This window comes from Fistularia commersonii, unplaced genomic scaffold (assembly GCF_037954325.1).
Source record: "Fistularia commersonii isolate RoL2024-O1a breed Wild unplaced genomic scaffold, RoL_Fcom_v1.0 HiC_scaffold_44, whole genome shotgun sequence".
NCBI classification, from domain to species: Eukaryota; Metazoa; Chordata; class Actinopteri; order Syngnathiformes; family Fistulariidae; genus Fistularia; species Fistularia commersonii.
In genome coordinates, this window is record NW_028234002.1 from 502501 (window position 1) to 522500 (window position 20000).

Genomic DNA, 20000 nt, shown 5'->3' on the forward strand with positions numbered 1-20000 from the left:
GTCCTCTCAGTATCCCACTTCTTCTTCGCTAACCGCTTTCTCCGTATATACTCCTGCACTTCCTCATTCCACCACCAAGTCTCCTTATCAACTTTCCTTCCAGATGACAAACCGAGTACTCTTCTACCTGTCTCCCTGATAACACTAGCTGTTGTTGTCCAATCATCTGGCAGCTCACCCTGACCACCCAGACCCTTTCTCAACTCCTCCCTGAAAACCGTGCAACGCTCCTCCCTTTTCAGCTTCCACCACTTTGTCCTCTGCTCTGCCTTTGTCCTCGTCATCTACCTTGTCACCAGAGTCGTCGCACAAACCGCCATCCTATGCTGTCTGGCTACACGCCCACCTACAACTACTTTGCAGTCACCGATCTCTTTCAGGTTACCTCGTCTATACAAGATGTAGTCTACCTGCGTGCTCCTACCTCCGCTCTTATAAGTTACCCTATGTTCCTGTTTTTTCTGGAAAAAGGTATTCACTACACCCATTTCCATCCCTTTTGCAAAATCTACCACCATCTGTCCCTCTGCATTCCTATCCTGGATACCATATCTGCCCATCACTTCTTCATCCCCTCTATTGCCTTCACCAACATGTCCATTGAAGTCTGCACCAATTACCACTCTCTCATTTCTGGGAATATTCTGCATCACTTCATCCAACTCATTCCAGAACTTCTCCTTCTCTTCAGGTTCACATCCCACCTGTGGCGCATAGCCACTAACAACACTGAGCATCACACCTTCAATTTCCAATTTCAGACTCATAAGTCTATCTGACATTCTTTTCACCTCTAGGACGTTCCTTACAAACTCCTCCTTCAAGATGACTCCTACTCCATTTCTCTTCTTGTCAGCACCATAATAGTATAACTTAAAGCCTGCTCCTAAGCTTCTAGCCTTACTACCCTTCCACCTGGTCTCCTGGACACACAGTATATCCAGCTTCCTTCTCTGCATCGTGTCCATCAACTCTCTACCTTTTCCTGTCATAGTCCCAATATTCAAAGTCCCTACTCTCAGTCCCAGGCTCTTTCCTTTCCTCCTCTCTCTCTGCTTCCGAACACGCACTCCTCCTCTTCTTCTTCTTCTTGTTCTTCGACCCACAGTAGCCCGATTTCCATTAGTACCCTGTAGGTCATCAGTACCAATGGCGGTCGTTGTTAACCCGGTCCGCGACCCATCCGGTATGGTATAGTTATGGTTGACTCGCATGTTTGGTTTTGGCAAACGTTTTACGCCGGATGCCCCTCCTGACGCAACCCTCTGCATTTATCCGGGCTTGGGACCGGCACAGGGAGACACTGCTCCGTGCCCCCCCCCCCCAAAGGCAGGCTTGGAGAGACACGGGCCAGTGCCGCCCTGAGGCTGCATTACCCTCTCTTTCTTACATTTATTATAAAAATATGCTTATCTTCCTTTTAGCTCATCACACATGTCTTTATGATTTTCAGTCCATGCCTCAGCCGGCCTGAAGCTCCACTGATGCGCATGTGCGGATGCCTCTATCTAGCGGACATAAAATAAAGACAATCATTCAAATGTGAATGAGTCGGCGTGATGCTCCGGGATGTGTGGAGCTCAGGGAGCTCCACGAGTGAGGGAGTTAAGTTAGGGCGGGGGTGCAAGTAGGCTCTAGGATTCCCCGAGTCGGGGCGAGCGATGGGTTTAGAGGCGTATCGCATTGAAGATAATGGCCGCATATCCTTCTTGGACTTTTCTAAAGCCTTTGACTCGGTCGAACATCCATTTATCATAGCAACGCTCGAACATTTTGGATTTGGTTAAATATTCAGGAATGTGATCCGTGGGCTCTATGAGAATATTCATAGCTGTGTCACCCTGCCAAGCGGCACCACTCCGAGCTTCCATGTTGATGTGGGAATCCCCCAAGGTTGCCCCATCTCACCCTATTTATTTATAATTGCTACCGAAATGCTAGCCGTTTATGTTGAAAAGAGCAACGATATCCAAAAGTTAGACGTGCTGGGGACTGAAATTGTTATTAGCCTGCTGGCAGATGACACAACCTTAGTTTTGAAAAATGAACATCAAGTCCCAATAAGTGCCGAAAACAACCAAAACATTCTCCAAGGCTTCAGGATTGTCATTAAACTTAAAGAAATGCAAACTTCTTGCGCTGCATGACTCGCCACTAAAGGAAATCAGCGATGTTTCCATGAAATCAGAAATAAAATACTTGAGCATTTTCCTATCCAAGGACCAAACGTTAAATCAATCCAGGAACATTGAATCTAAACTGAATCAAAGTAAAGCTTAATTCTAATATATGGCTCCAGAGAGATTTATCAATATTAGGCCGGATATATTTGACTAAAATGGATGTGTTTATCCAGATGTATATACCCAGCGTATTCCAATGCTGCTCCAAATCAACTCGTAAAATCTGTTAACCAAATCAATTTCAACTTTATCTGGAGGAACAGACCACACCATCTAAGAAAAATCACATATGGTGAAAGAAACAAGTGAAGGAGGGCTGAAAGTGATAGAGTCGGACTGCTTGAATGGGACATTGAAGGTGAACTGGTTGAAATCCTGGATCAAACCTCATCGTTCTTTCTGGTATTGTACTCCAAACTACTTATTCAACAAAGTCGGCGGCCTGAGTCTTCTGCTTATCTCTGACTTGGATATCAACAAGATTCCTGTCAAATGTTCAGAGTTCCATAAACAAATATTATTATACTGGAAAATGATATACGTACACAATTTCTCACCACACAGTATAATAGTTTGGAACAATCGATATGTACTGCATGGCAACAAACCTCTGTTTTACAAGGAATGCTTTGAGAAAGGTATATGGTCGATAATTGACTTGATGGATGACACTGGCAGTCCTCTGGACAATGAGCAGTTCTGTACTACACACAGATTCAAGCCTCCCATATTAGAGTTGCTAAAGTTACGAAACGCACTGCCTCGACAATTTGTATTCCTGACCAAAAATATAATGACGCACCGAACCGTACAACCACAGTTACCCCGACTATCACTCCAGGGAATCTCAATTGTGGACAGAAAGCGCGGCAACTCCTTTATTAGGAAATGTTTCACAGGAAACTTATTCCCTGGACGTCAAAAGAAAAAAAAAAGGATATTTTAAATAAATTTGATGAGGAATCGATTGCCACGCTGCGAACCATGTATCTGACTCTACCCATACCCCCAAGGCAAAAGAGACCCACTTCAAAATTATGACTGACATCTACCCATCTAAGGAATTATCGAGGGTACGCTTTAATTTTGAAGATAATATTTGTACATTTTGTGAAGACAACATTGAAACCACTGACCATATATTTTTTCTCCTTCTCATTCCATCGACACCAGTTTCCTTCTCAAAAGATGATATAACATTCTGTTTACTTATAAGCAACATAACAGATGAACTCTGTGTCAATGTTCTTTTAGGCCTGGCCAAGTTCTTCATTCACAAGAACAGAATGCAAAAATGCTCCCCAAATTTTAATGTCTTCATAAACGATTTTGAAATATAAAAAAAAAAAAAAAAAAATCCTTAAAACTTATGGAAAAATCCAAAAACTAAAAAATATAGTTACCCATGTCCGAGGTTCCTTTTTTTTTTGGTAAAAAAAAAAAAACAAAAAAAAAAAAACAACTTGATTACATGTTACATTCCCCTTGCAATTTTTTTTTTTTTTTTCGTTTTAATTTCTTATTTGTCTATCTATTGATTTAATTACTTCCTTTTAATTTCTTTTTTTGTCTCGCACTGTAAATTTCTCACAAACCTGTAACACTATTAACTTCTCATTACATACAGAACAAATGTCCTGATGTCCGTTGCTTCCTCATCCCTGGTTGTTTCATTGACATTCAGTTCTACCTTGCTATGTTTATTTGTACATTTGTATATTTGGGTGTACTATTTATGTTCAATTAAAAACAGTTTGATGTCTGAGATTCCTTGTGAACCGCCAACTTAATTACATGTTATATTCCCCTCACAATTTTTTTTTTTCGTTTTTAATTTTATTTTTCTATCTATTTATTTAATTATATCCTTCTAATTTTCTTTTTTTGTCTAGCATTAAAAATTTCTCGCAAACCGTTAACACTATTAACTTCTGATTACTTACACCACGAATGCGCTTATGCCCCCCCACCCATCCCGCTTTTTCCGTACGGAGGCAGACACTGAGATCGAAAGCAAATGGGTGTCATTGAAATGCAGTAACAGGGTGATAACAGCCGTGTTCGAAGTGTGTAGGGGCTTATAGGAGAGCAGAAGCACGTCACGCAATTCACCTGAGTTCGGAGGATCGGGAGTACCAGGGCCCATAGCGGAGAAGCGGAAGAGCGGAGTTATGTGTCTCTTCTCAAAGGCGGGGAAACTGGGGGGCAGCAGGACCCCTTAGACCGGCTAATGTGAGTCTTCTCCGGACATAGATCACCCGGACTTATGACTGGAGCTCCCGGACCTCTGGGCACACACATATGTGAATGAGTGGATGAGCTAATGTTGGTTTGGTTGTGGATACGTTTCGGCCAATGCTATCAGCACAGCTATGATTATCCCCAGAACGTTGAGAACGAGCTCCCGGAACTCCAGACATGCGTATATAAAAGAGTGGAATTAAGGTGTGTGTGTGTGTGTGTGTGTGTGTGTGTGTGTGTGTGTGTGTGTGTGTGTATACGTGTGGGACAGAAGTAATGTTGGGGACAGAAATTGTTATTAGCCTGCTGGCAGATGACACAACCTTAGTTTTGAAAAATGAACATCAAGTCCCAATAAGTGCTGAAAAAAACCAAAACATTCTCCAAGGCTTCAGGATTGTCATTAAACTTAAAGAAATGCAAACTTCTTGCGCTGCATGACTCGCCACTAAAGGAAATCAGCGATGTTTCTATGAAATCAGAAATAAAATACTTGAGCATTTTCCTATCCAAGGACCAAACGTTAAATCAATCCAGGAACATTGAATCTAAACTGAATCAAAGTAAAGCTTAATTCTAATATATGGCTCCAGAGAGATTTATCAATATTAGGCCGGATATATTTGACTAAAATGGATGTGTTTATCCAGATGTATATACCCAGCGTATTCCAATGCTGCTCCAAATCAACTCGTAAAATCTGTTAACCAAATCAATTTCAACTTTATCTGGAGGAACAGACCACACCATCTAAGAAAAATCACATATGGTGAAAGAAACAAGTGAAGGAGGGCTGAAAGTGATAGAGTCGGACTGCTTGAATGGGACATTGAAGGTGAACTGGTTGAAATCCTGGATCAAACCTCATCGTTCTTTCTGGTATTGTACTCCAAACTACTTATTCAACAAAGTCGGCGGCCTGAGTCTTCTGCTTATCTCTGACTTGGATATCAACAAGATTCCTGTCAAATGTTCAGAGTTCCATAAACAAATATTATTATACTGGAAAATGATATACGTACACAATTTCTCACCACACAGTATAATAGTTTGGAACAATCGATATGTACTGCATGGCAACAAACCTCTGTTTTACAAGGAATGCTTTGAGAAAGGTATATGGTCAATAATTGACTTGATGGATGACACTGGCAGTCCTCTGGACAATGAGCAGTTCTGTACTACACACAGATTCAAGCCTCCCATATTAGAGTTGCTAAAGTTACGAAACGCACTGCCTCGACAATTTGTATTCCTGACCAAAAATATAATGACGCACCGAACCGTACAACCACAGTTACCCCGACTATCACTCCAGGGAATCTCAATTGTGGACAGAAAGCGCAGCAACTCCTTTATTAGGAAATGTTTCACAGGAAACTTATTCCCTGGACGTCAAAAAAAAAAAAAAGGATATTTTAAATAAATTTGATGAGGAATCGATTGCCACGCTGCGAACTATGTATCTGACTCTACCCATACCCCCAAGGCAAAAGAGACCCACTTCAAAATTATGACTGACATCTACCCATCTAAGGAATTATCGAGGGTACGCTTTAATTTTGAAGATAATATTTGTACATTTTTTGAAGACAACATTGAAACCACTGACCATATATTTTTTCTCCTTCTCATTCCATCGTCACCAGTTTCCTTCTCAAAAGATGATATAACATTCTGTTTACTTATAAGCAACATAACAGATGAACTCTGTGTCAATGTTCTTTTAGGCCTGGCCAAGTTCTTCATTCACAAGAACAGAATGCAAAAATGCTCCCCAAATTTTAATGTCTTCATAAACGATTTTGAAATATAAAAAAAAAAAAAAAAAAATCCTTAAAACTTATGGAAAAATCCAAAAACTAAAAAATATAGTTACCCATGTCCGAGGTTCCTTTTTTTTTTGGTAAAAAAAAAAAAAACAAAAAAAAAAAAACAACTTGATTACATGTTACATTCCCCTTGCAATTTTTTTTTTTTTTTTCGTTTTAATTTCTTATTTGTCTATCTATTGATTTAATTACTTCCTTTTAATTTCTTTTTTTGTCTCGCACTGTAAATTTCTCACAAACCTGTAACACTATTAACTTCTCATTACATACAGAACAAATGTCCTGATGTCCGTTGCTTCCTCATCCCTGGTTGTTTCATTGACATTCAGTTCTACCTTGCTATGTTTATTTGTACATTTGTATATTTGGGTGTACTATTTATGTTCAATTAAAAACAGTTTGATGTCTGAGATTCCTTGTGAACCGCCAACTTAATTACATGTTATATTCCCCTCACAATTTTTTTTTTTCGTTTTTAATTTTATTTTTCTATCTATTTATTTAATTATATCCTTCTAATTTTCTTTTTTTGTCTAGCATTAAAAATTTCTCGCAAACCGTTAACACTATTAACTTCTGATTACTTACAGCACGAATGCGCTTATGCCCCCCCACCCATCCCGCTTTTTCCGTACGGAGGCAGACACTGAGATCGAAAGCAAATGGGTGTCATTGAAATGCAGTAACAGGGTGATAACAGCCGTGTTCGAAGTGTGTAGGGGCTTATAGGAGAGCAGAAGCACGTCACGCAATTCACCTGAGTTCGGAGGATCGGGAGTACCAGGGCCCATAGCGGAGAAGCGGAAGAGCGGAGTTATGTGTCTCTTCTCAAAGGCGGGGAAGCTGGGGGGCAGCAGGACCCCTTAGACCGGCTAATGTGAGCCTACTCCGGACAGATATCACCCGGAGTTATGACTGGAGCTCCCGGACCTCTGGGCACACACATATGTGAATGAGTGGATGAGCTAATGTTGGTTTGGTTGTGGATACGTTTCGGCCAATGCTATCAGCACAGCTATGATTATCCCCAGAACGTTGAGAACGAGCTCCCGGAACTCCAGACATGCGTATATAAAAGAGTGGAATTAAGGTGTGTGTGTGTGTGTGTGTGTGTGTGTGTGTGTGTGTGTATACGTGTGGGACAGAAGTAATGTTGGGGACAGAAATTGTTATTAGCCTGCTGGCAGATGACACAACCTTAGTTTTGAAAAATGAACATCAAGTCCCAATAAGTGCTGAAAAAAACCAAAACATTCTCCAAGGCTTCAGGATTGTCATTAAACTTAAAGAAATGCAAACTTCTTGCGCTGCATGACTCGCCACTAAAGGAAATCAGCGATGTTTCTATGAAATCAGAAATAAAATACTTGAGCATTTTCCTATCCAAGGACCAAACGTTAAATCAATCCAGGAACATTGAATCTAAACTGAATCAAAGTAAAGCTTAATTCTAATATATGGCTCCAGAGAGATTTATCAATATTAGGCCGGATATATTTGACTAAAATGGATGTGTTTATCCAGATGTATATACCCAGCGTATTCCAATGCTGCTCCAAATCAACTCGTAAAATCTGTTAACCAAATCAATTTCAACTTTATCTGGAGGAACAGACCACACCATCTAAGAAAAATCACATATGGTGAAAGAAACAAGTGAAGGAGGGCTGAAAGTGATAGAGTCGGACTGCTTGAATGGGACATTGAAGGTGAACTGGTTGAAATCCTGGATCAAACCTCATCGTTCTTTCTGGTATTGTACTCCAAACTACTTATTCAACAAAGTCGGCGGCCTGAGTCTTCTGCTTATCTCTGACTTGGATATCAACAAGATTCCTGTCAAATGTTCAGAGTTCCATAAACAAATATTATTATACTGGAAAATGATATACGTACACAATTTCTCACCACACAGTATAATAGTTTGGAACAATCGATATGTACTGCATGGCAACAAACCTCTGTTTTACAAGGAATGCTTTGAGAAAGGTATATGGTCGATAATTGACTTGATGGATGACACTGGCAGTCCTCTGGACAATGAGCAGTTCTGTACTACACACAGATTCAAGCCTCCCATATTAGAGTTGCTAAAGTTACGAAACGCACTGCCTCGACAATTTGTATTCCTGACCAAAAATATAATGACGCACCGAACCGTACAACCACAGTTACCCCGACTATCACTCCAGGGAATCTCAATTGTGGACAGAAAGCGCGGCAACTCCTTTATTAGGAAATGTTTCACAGGAAACTTATTCCCTGGACGTCAAAAAAAAAAAAAAGGATATTTTAAATAAATTTGATGAGGAATCGATTGCCACGCTGCGAACTATGTATCTGACTCTACCCATACCCCCAAGGCAAAAGAGACCCACTTCAAAATTATGACTGACATCTACCCATCTAAGGAATTATCGAGGGTACGCTTTAATTTTGAAGATAATATTTGTACATTTTGTGAAGACAACATTGAAACCACTGACCATATATTTTTTCTCCTTCTCATTCCATCGTCACCAGTTTCCTTCTCAAAAGATGATATAACATTCTGTTTACTTATAAGCAACATAACAGATGAACTCTGTGTCAATGTTCTTTTAGGCCTGGCCAAGTTCTTCATTCACAAGAACAGAATGCAAAAATGCTCCCCAAATTTTAATGTCTTCATAAACGATTTTTAAATATAAAAAAAAAAAAAAAAAATCCTTAAAACTTATGGAAAAATCCGAAAACAAAAAAATATAGTTACCCATGTCCGAGGTTCCTTTTTTTTTTGGTAAAAAAAAAAAACAAAACAAAAAAAACAACTTGATTACATGTTACATTCCCCTTGCAATTTTTTTTTTTTTTTTTCGTTTTAATTTCTTATTTGTCTATCTATTGATTTAATTACTTCCTTTTAATTTCTTTTTTTGTCTCGCACTGTAAATTTCTCACAAACCTGTAACACTATTAACTTCTCATTACATACAGAACAAATGTCCTGATGTCCGTTGCTTCCTCATCCCTGGTTGTTTCATTGACATTCAGTTCTACCTTGCTATGTTTATTTGTACATTTGTATATTTGGGTGTACTATTTATGTTCAATTAAAAACAGTTTGATGTCTGAGATTCCTTGTGAACCGCCAACTTAATTACATGTTATATTCCCCTCACAATTTTTTTTTTTCGTTTTTAATTTTATTTTTCTATCTATTTATTTAATTATATCCTTCTAATTTTCTTTTTTTGTCTAGCATTAAAAATTTCTCGCAAACCGTTAACACTATTAACTTCTGATTACTTACACCACGAATGCGCTTATGCCCCCCCACCCATCCCGCTTTTTCCGTACGGAGGCAGACACTGAGATCGAAAGCAAATGGGTGTCATTGAAATGCAGTAACAGGGTGATAACAGCCGTGTTCGAAGTGTGTAGGGGCTTATAGGAGAGCAGAAGCACGTCACGCAATTCACCTGAGTTCGGAGGATCGGGAGTACCAGGGCCCATAGCGGAGAAGCGGAAGAGCGGAGTTATGTGTCTCTTCTCAAAGGCGGGGAAACTGGGGGGCAGCAGGACCCCTTAGACCGGCTAATGTGAGTCTTCTCCGGACATAGATCACCCGGACTTATGACTGGAGCTCCCGGACCTCTGGGCACACACATATGTGAATGAGTGGATGAGCTAATGTTGGTTTGGTTGTGGATACGTTTCGGCCAATGCTATCAGCACAGCTATGATTATCCCCAGAACGTTGAGAACGAGCTCCCGGAACTCCAGACATGCGTATATAAAAGAGTGGAATTAAGGTGTGTGTGTGTGTGTGTGTGTGTGTGTGTGTGTGTGTGTATACGTGTGGGACAGAAGTAATGTTGGGGACAGAAATTGTTATTAGCCTGCTGGCAGATGACACAACCTTAGTTTTGAAAAATGAACATCAAGTCCCAATAAGTGCTGAAAAAAACCAAAACATTCTCCAAGGCTTCAGGATTGTCATTAAACTTAAAGAAATGCAAACTTCTTGCGCTGCATGACTCGCCACTAAAGGAAATCAGCGATGTTTCTATGAAATCAGAAATAAAATACTTGAGCATTTTCCTATCCAAGGACCAAACGTTAAATCAATCCAGGAACATTGAATCTAAACTGAATCAAAGTAAAGCTTAATTCTAATATATGGCTCCAGAGAGATTTATCAATATTAGGCCGGATATATTTGACTAAAATGGATGTGTTTATCCAGATGTATATACCCAGCGTATTCCAATGCTGCTCCAAATCAACTCGTAAAATCTGTTAACCAAATCAATTTCAACTTTATCTGGAGGAACAGACCACACCATCTAAGAAAAATCACATATGGTGAAAGAAACAAGTGAAGGAGGGCTGAAAGTGATAGAGTCGGACTGCTTGAATGGGACATTGAAGGTGAACTGGTTGAAATCCTGGATCAAACCTCATCGTTCTTTCTGGTATTGTACTCCAAACTACTTATTCAACAAAGTCGGCGGCCTGAGTCTTCTGCTTATCTCTGACTTGGATATCAACAAGATTCCTGTCAAATGTTCAGAGTTCCATAAACAAATATTATTATACTGGAAAATGATATACGTACACAATTTCTCACCACACAGTATAATAGTTTGGAACAATCGATATGTACTGCATGGCAACAAACCTCTGTTTTACAAGGAATGCTTTGAGAAAGGTATATGGTCAATAATTGACTTGATGGATGACACTGGCAGTCCTCTGGACAATGAGCAGTTCTGTACTACACACAGATTCAAGCCTCCCATATTAGAGTTGCTAAAGTTACGAAACGCACTGCCTCGACAATTTGTATTCCTGACCAAAAATATAATGACGCACCGAACCGTACAACCACAGTTACCCCGACTATCACTCCAGGGAATCTCAATTGTGGACAGAAAGCGCAGCAACTCCTTTATTAGGAAATGTTTCACAGGAAACTTATTCCCTGGACGTCAAAAAAAAAAAAAAGGATATTTTAAATAAATTTGATGAGGAATCGATTGCCACGCTGCGAACTATGTATCTGACTCTACCCATACCCCCAAGGCAAAAGAGACCCACTTCAAAATTATGACTGACATCTACCCATCTAAGGAATTATCGAGGGTACGCTTTAATTTTGAAGATAATATTTGTACATTTTGTGAAGACAACATTGAAACCACTGACCATATATTTTTTCTCCTTCTCATTCCATCGTCACCAGTTTCCTTCTCAAAAGATGATATAACATTCTGTTTACTTATAAGCAACATAACAGATGAACTCTGTGTCAATGTTCTTTTAGGCCTGGCCAAGTTCTTCATTCACAAGAACAGAATGCAAAAATGCTCCCCAAATTTTAATGTCTTCATAAACGATTTTGAAATATAAAAAAAAAAAAAAAAATCCTTAAAACTTATGGAAAAATCCGAAAACAAAAAAATATAGTTACCCATGTCCGAGGTTCCTTTTTTTTTTGGTAAAAAAAAAAAAAAAAAACAACTTGATTACATGTTACATTCCCCTTGCAATTTTTTTTTTTTTTTTTCGTTTTAATTTCTTATTTGTCTATCTATTGATTTAATTACTTCCTTTTAATTTCTTTTTTTGTCTCGCACTGTAAATTTCTCACAAACCTGTAACACTATTAACTTCTCATTACATACAGAACAAATGTCCTGATGTCCGTTGCTTCCTCATCCCTGGTTGTTTCATTGACATTCAGTTCTACCTTGCTATGTTTATTTGTACATTTGTATATTTGGGTGTACTATTTATGTTCAATTAAAAACAGTTTGATGTCTGAGATTCCTTGTGAACCGCCAACTTAATTACATGTTATATTCCCCTCACAATTTTTTTTTTTCGTTTTTAATTTTATTTTTCTATCTATTTATTTAATTATATCCTTCTAATTTTCTTTTTTTGTCTATCATTAAAAATTTCTCGCAAACCGTTAACACTATTAACTTCTGATTACTTACAGCACGAATGCGCTTATGCCCCCCCACCCATCCCGCTTTTTCCGTACGGAGGCAGACACTGAGATCGAAAGCAAATGGGTGTCATTGAAATGCAGTAACAGGGTGATAACAGCCGTGTTCGAAGTGTGTAGGGGCTTATAGGAGAGCAGAAGCACGTCACGCAATTCACCTGAGTTCGGAGGATCGGGAGTACCAGGGCCCATAGCGGAGAAGCGGAAGAGCGGAGTTATGTGTCTCTTCTCAAAGGCGGGGAAGCTGGGGGGCAGCAGGACCCCTTAGACCGGCTAAGGTGAGCCTACTCCGGACAGAGATCACCCGGAGTTATGACTGGAGCTCCCGGACCTCTGGGCACACACATATGTGAATGACTGGATGAGCTAATGTTGGTTTGGTTGTGGATACGTTTCGGCCAATGCTATCAGCACAGCGATGATGAGTTCAGGTGTGTCTGTGTGTGTTTGTGTGTTTGTGTGTGTGTGTGTGTGTGTGTGTGTGTGTGTGCGTGTGTTTGTGTGTGTGTGAGAGTTTGTTTTTGTGGGTTGGGGGGGGTTCCCGCGGACACGGAGTACCAGGGCCTGGAGCGGATGAGGTGAGGAGCGGAGGAGAGCAGAAGCCCGGACCGTGATTCGCTTGTGTCCAGCGGTTCGGGAGTTCCAGGGCCCGAAACGGAGGAGCGGAGGAGCGGAGGAGCGGAGGAGCGGAGGAGCGGAGGAGCGGAGGACAGCAAAACCCCTTTCTGCAATTCGCCTGAGTCCGGCGGATCGGTAGTACCTGGTTCCGCAGCGGATGAGCGGAGGAGTGGAGGAGATGTTTCTCTTCTCAGAGGCGGCGAGGGGGGGGGGGGCAGGACCCCTTACCCTTATCCCCCCCGGACGTTTGAGTGGAGCTCCCGGACCTCCGGGCACGCACATGCGAATGACTGGATCACAGGGAGTGCCAGGGCCTGGAGCGGATGAGCAGAGGAGAGGCGGAGGGCAGAAGCCCGGCCCTGTTCAAAAGTTCCAGGGTCCAAAGCGGGGGAGCGAAGAAGCGGAGGAGGGGAGGAGAGCAGAAGAGCAAAAAACTGGCCCGGAATTCACCGAAGTCCCGCGGATCGGGAGTTCCAGGGCCCGGAGCGGAAGAGCGGAGGAGCGGAGGAGAGGAGGAGCGGAGCAAAGCTAAGCCCGTCTTAACAACAAGGAAATTACAGATGAGGCTATAATTTCTAATGAAAACTTTAAATTCTATAGCCACGTATACACTTCGACATTGTCAAAAAGCGATTGTGACTCCTTTCCATTAAATATTCCTCAATATATCCCAAAAATAAACAACAAACAATATATGTTTGTTTATATATGTTTATATATAAACAACAAAAAATATACAGTTTGATGTCTGAGATTCCTTGTGAATCGCCAACTTAATTACATGTCGTATTCCCCTTGCATTTTTTTTTTTTGGTTTTAATTTCATTTGTCTATCTATTTATCTAATTATTTCCTTTTAATTTCGTTTTTTGTCTAGCACTGTAAATTTCTCACAAACCTGTAACACTATTAACTTCTCATTACATACAGAACAAATGTCCTCATGTCCGTTGCTTCCTCATGCCTGGTTGTTTCATTGACATTCAGTTCTACCTTGCTATGTTTATTTGTACATTTGTATATTTGGGTGTACTATTTATGTTCAATTAAAAACAGTTTGATGTCTGAGATTCCCTGTGAACCGCCAACTTAATTACATGTTATATTCCCCTCACAATTTTTTTTTTTTCGTTTTTAATTTTATTTTTCTATCTATTTATTTAATTATATCCTTTTAATTTTCTTTTTTTGTCTAGCATTAAAAATTTCTCGCAAACCGTTAACACTATTAACTTCTGATTACTTACACCACGAATGCGCTTATGCCCCCCCACCCATCCCGCTTTTTCCGTACGGAGGCAGACACTGAGATCGAAAGCAAATGGGTGTCATTGAAATGCAGTAACAGGGTGATAACAGCCGTGTTCGAAGTGTGTAGGGGCTTATAGGAGAGCAGAAGCACGTCACGCAATTCACCTGAGTTCGGAGGATCGGGAGTACCAGGGCCCATAGCGGAGAAGCGGAAGAGCGGAGTTATGTGTCTCTTCTCAAAGGCGGGGAAGCTGGGGGGCAGCAGGACCCCTTAGACCGGCTAAGGTGAGCCTACTCCGGACAGAGATCACCCGGAGTTATGACTGGAGCTCCCGGACCTCTGGGCACACACATATGTGAATGAGTGGATGAGCTAATGTTGGTTTGGTTGTGGATACGTTTCGGCCAATGCTATCAGCACAGCGATGATGAGTTCAGGTGTGTCTGTGTGTGTTTGTGTGTTTGTGTGTGTGTGTGTGTGTGTGTGTGTGTGTGCGTGTGTTTGTGTGTGTGTGAGAGTTTGTTTTTGTGGGTTGGGGGGGGTTCCCGCGGACACGGAGTACCAGGGCCTGGAGCGGATGAGGTGAGGAGCGGAGGAGAGCAGAAGCCCGGACCGTGATTCGCTTGTGTCCAGCGGTTCGGGAGTTCCAGGGCCCGAAACGGAGGAGCGGAGGAGCGGAGGAGCGGAGGAGCGGAGGAGCGGAGGAGCGGAGGAGCGGAGGAGCGGAGGACAGCAAAACCCCTTTCTGCAATTCGCCTGAGTCCGGCGGATCGGTAGTACCTGGTTCCGCAGCGGATGAGCGGAGGAGTGGAGGAGATGTTTCTCTTCTCAGAGGCGGCGAGGGGGGGGGGGCAGGACCCCTTACCCTTATCCCCCCCGGACGTTTGAGTGGAGCTCCCGGACCTCCGGGCACGCACATGCGAATGACTGGATCACAGGGAGTGCCAGGGCCTGGAGCGGATGAGCAGAGGAGAGGCGGAGGGCAGAAGCCCGGCCCTGTTCAAGAGTTCCAGGGTCCAAAGCGGGGGAGCGAAGAAGCGGAGGAGGGGAGGAGAGCAGAAGAGAAAAAAACTGGCCCGGAATTCACCGAAGTCCCGCGGATCGGGAGTTCCAGGGCCCGGAGCGGAAGAGCGGAGGAGCGGAGGAGAGGAGGAGCGGAGCAAAGCTAAGCCCGTCTTAACAACAAGGAAATTACAGATGAGGCTATAATTTCTAATGAAAACTTTAAATTCTATAGCCACGTATACACTTCGACATTGTCAAAAAGCGATTGTGACTCCTTTCCATTAAATATTCCTCAATATATCCCAAAAATAAACAACAAACAATATATGATTGTTTATATATGTTTATATATAAACAACAAAAAATATACAGTTTGATGTCTGAGATTCCTTGTGAATCGCCAACTTAATTACATGTCGTATTCCCCTTGCATTTTTTTTTTTTGGTTTTAATTTCATTTGTCTATCTATTTATCTAATTATTTCCTTTTAATTTCGTTTTTTGTCTAGCACTGTAAATTTCTCACAAACCTGTAACACTATTAACTTCTCATTACATACAGAACAAATGTCCTCATGTCCGTTGCTTCCTCATGCCTGGTTGTTTCATTGACATTCAGTTCTACCTTGCTATGTTTATTTGTACATTTGTATATTTGGGTGTACTATTTATGTTCAATTAAAAACAGTTTGATGTCTGAGATTCCCTGTGAACCGCCAACTTAATTACATGTTATATTCCCCTCACAATTTTTTTTTTTTCGTTTTTAATTTTATTTTTCTATCTATTTATTTAATTATATCCTTTTAATTTTCTTTTTTTGTCTAGCATTAAAAATTTCTCGCAAACCGTTAACACTATTAACTTCTGATTACTTACAGCACGAATGCGCTTATGCCCCCCCACCCCCCACCCCCCGCTTTTCCGTACGGTGGCAGACACTGAGATCGAAAGCAAATGGGTGTCATTGAAATGCAGTAACAGGGTGATAACAGCCGTGTTCGAAATGTGTAGGGGCTTATAGGAGAGCAGAAGCACGTCACGCAATTCACCTGAGTTCGGAGGATCGGGAGTACCAGGGCCCATAGCGGAGAAGCGGAAGAGCGGAGTTATGTGTCTCTTCTCAAAGGCCGGGAAGCTGGGGGGCAGCAGGACCCCTTAGAGCGGCTAATGTGAGCCTTCTCCGGACATAGATCACCCGGACTTATGACTGGAGCTCCCGGACCTCTGGGCACACACATATGTGAATGAGTGGATGAGCTAATGTTGGTTTGGTTGTGGAAACGTTTCGGCCAATGCTATTAGCACAGCTATGATGAGTTCAGGTGTGTCTCTGTGTGTTTGTGTGTTTGTGTGTGTGTATGCGTGTGTATGTGTGTGTGTGTGTGTGTGTGTGTGTGTGTGTGTGTGCGTGTGTTTGTGTGTGTGTGAGAGTTTGTTTTTGTGGGTTGGGGGGGGTTCCCGCGGACACGGAGTACCAGGGCCTGGAGCGGATGAGGTGAGGAGCGGAGGAGAGCAGAAGCCCGGACCGTGATTCGCTTGTGTCCAGCGGTTCGGGAGTTCCAGGGCCCGAAACGGAGGAGCGGAGGAGCGGAGGACGGCAAAACCCCTTTCTGCAATTCGCCTGAGTCCGGCGGATCGGTAATACCTGGTTCCGCAGCGGAGGAGCGGAGGAGTGGAGGAGATGTTTCTCTTCTCAGAGGCGGCGAGGGGTGGGGACAGGACACCTTACCCTTACCCCCCCCGGACGTTTGAGTGGAGCTCCCGGACCTCCGGGCACGCACATGCGAATGACTGGATCACAGGGAGTGCCAGGGCCTGGAGCGGATGAGCAGAGGAGAGGCGGAGGGCAGAAGCCCGGCCCTGTTCAAGAGTTCCAGGGTCCAAAGCGGGGGAGCGAAGAAGCGGAGGAGGGGAGGAGAGCAGAAGAGCAAAAAACTGGCCCGGCATTCACCGAAGTCCCGCGGATCGGGAGTTCCAGGGCCCGGAGCGGAAGAGCGGAGGAGCGGAGGAGAGGAGGAGCGGAGCAAAGCGGAAGCCCGTCTTAACAACAAGGAAATTACAGATGAGGCTATAATTTCTAATGAAAACTTTAAATTCTATAGCCACGTATACACTTCGACATTGTCAAAAAGCGATTGTGACTCCTTTCCATTAAATATTCCTCAATATATCCCAAAAATAAACAACAAACAATATATGTTTGTTTATATATGTTTATATATAAACAACAAAAAATATACAGTTTGATGTCTGAGATTCCTTGTGAATCGCCAACTTAATTACATGTCGTATTCCCCTTGCATTTTTTTTTTTTGGTTTTAATTTCATTTGTCTATCTATTTATCTAATTATTTCCTTTTAATTTCGTTTTTTGTCTAGCACTGTAAATTTCTCACAAACCTGTAACACTATTAACTTCTCATTACATACAGAACAAATGTCCTCATGTCCGTTGCTTCCTCATGCCTGGTTGTTTCATTGACATTCAGTTCTAACTTGCTATGTTTATTTGTACATTTGTATATTTGGGTGTACTATTTATGTTCAATTAAAAACAGTTTGATGTCTGAGATTCCCTGTGAACCGCCAACTTAATTACATGTTATATTCCCCTCACAATTTTTTTTTTTTCGTTTTTAATTTTATTTTTCTATCTATTTATTTAATTATATCCTTTTAATTTTCTTTTTTTGTCTAGCATTAAAAATTTCTCGCAAACCGTTAACACTATTAACTTCTGATTACTTACAGCACGAATGCGCTTATGCCCCCCCACCCCCCACCCCCCCGCTTTTCCGTACGGTGGCAGACACTGAGATCGAAAGCAAATGGGTGTCATTGAAATGCAGTAACAGGGTGATAACAGCCGTGTTCGAAGTGTGTAGGGGCTTATAGGAGAGCAGAAGCACGTCACGCAATTCACCTGAGTTCGGAGGATCGGGAGTACCAGGGCCCATAGCGGAGAAGCGGAAGAGCGGAGTTATGTGTCTCTTCTCAAAGGCCGGGAAGCTGGGGGGCAGCAGGACCCCTTAGAGCGGCTAATGTGAGCCTTCTCCGGACATAGATCACCCGGACTTATGACTGGAGCTCCCGGACCTCCGGGCACACACATATGTGAATGAGTGGATGAGCTAATGTTGGTTTGGTTGTGGAAACGTTTCGGCCAATGCTATTAGCACAGCTATGATGAGTTCAGGTGTGTCTGTGTGTGTTTGTGTGTTTGTGTGTGTGTATGCGTGTGTATGTGTGTGTGTGTGTGTGTGTGTGTGTGTGCGTGTGTTTGTGTGTGTGTGAGAGTTTGTTTTTGTGGGTTGGGGGGGGTTCCCGCGGACACGGAGTACCAGGGCCTGGAGCGGATGAGGTGAGGAGCGGAGGAGAGCAGAAGCCTGGACCGTGATTCGCTTGTGTCCAGCGGTTCGGGAGTTCCAGGGCCCGAAACGGAGGAGCGGAGGAGCGGAGGACGGCAAAACCCCTTTCTGCAATTCGCCTGAGTCCGGCGGATCGGTAATACCTGGTTCCGCAGCGGAGGAGCGGAGGAGTGGAGGAGATGTTTCTCTTCTCAGAGGCGGCGAGGGGGGGGGACAGGACCCCTTACCCTTACCCCCCCCGGACGTTTGAGTGGAGCTCCCGGACCTCCGGGCACGCACATGCGAATGACTGGATCACAGGGAGTGCCAGGGCCTGGAGCGGATGAGCAGAGGAGAGGCGGAGGGCAGAAGCCCGGCCCTGTTCAAGAGTTCCAGGGTCCAAAGCGGGGGAGCGAAGAAGCGGAGGAGGGGAGGAGAGCAGAAGAGCAAAAAACTGGCCCGGAATTCACCGAAGTCCCGCGGATCGGGAGTTCCAGGGCCCGGAGCGGAAGAGCGGAGGAGAGGAGGAGCGGAGCAAAGCGGAAGCCCGTCTTAACAACAAGGAAATTACAGATGAGGCTATCATTTCCAATGAAAACTTTAAATTCTATAGCCACCTATACACTTCGACATTGTCAAAAAGCGATTGTGACTCCTTTCCATTAAATATTCCTCAATATATCCCAAAAATAAACAACAAACAATATATGTTTGTTTATATATGTTTATATATAAACAACAAAAAATATACAGTTTGATGTCTGAGATTCCTTGTGAATCGCCAACTTAATTACATGTTGTATTCCCCTTGCATTTTTTTTTTTCGGTTTTAATTTCATTGGTCTATCTATTTATTTAATTATTTCCTTTTAATTTCTTTTTTTGTCTAGCAATGTAAATTTCTCACAAACCGTTAACACTATTAACTTCTGAATACATACAGAACGAATGTCCTTATGTCCTTTTCTTCTTCATGCCTGGTTGTTTCATTGACATTCAGTTCTACCTTGCCATGTTTATTTGTACATTTGCGTGTACTATTTATGTTCAATTAAAAAAAAAAAAAAAAAAAGAATGAGAAGCTGAGAAAATCTCCATGTCTCTCTCTCTCCCCCCCTTAATGCCCCCCCGCTTTTTCCGTACGTTGGCAGACAATGAGATCAAAAGCAAATGGGTGTCATCGTAATGCAGTAACAGGGTGATAAAGGCCATGTTAGAAGTGTGTATGGGCTTATTTTACAGGCTTTCCCCTGGTACTCCATGGATTACCAGGGGCGTTTCTGCCGTGAAGCTGAAAGGAGCTGTTTCGGTGTTCCTGTTTATAAATCCACTCAGCAATGAGGTGAAAAGCACATCGGTATCGATATAATTCGGTAACAGGGCGATAACATCCATGTATTCCGCTCTGGGCCCTGGTACTCCTCGGGGGGGTGAACGCCGGGCCGAACTAGTCCTGGTACTCCATGGAGTACCAGAGGCCCGCCGCAGTGAGAGTAAATGGAGCAATTTGGGTGTTCAATT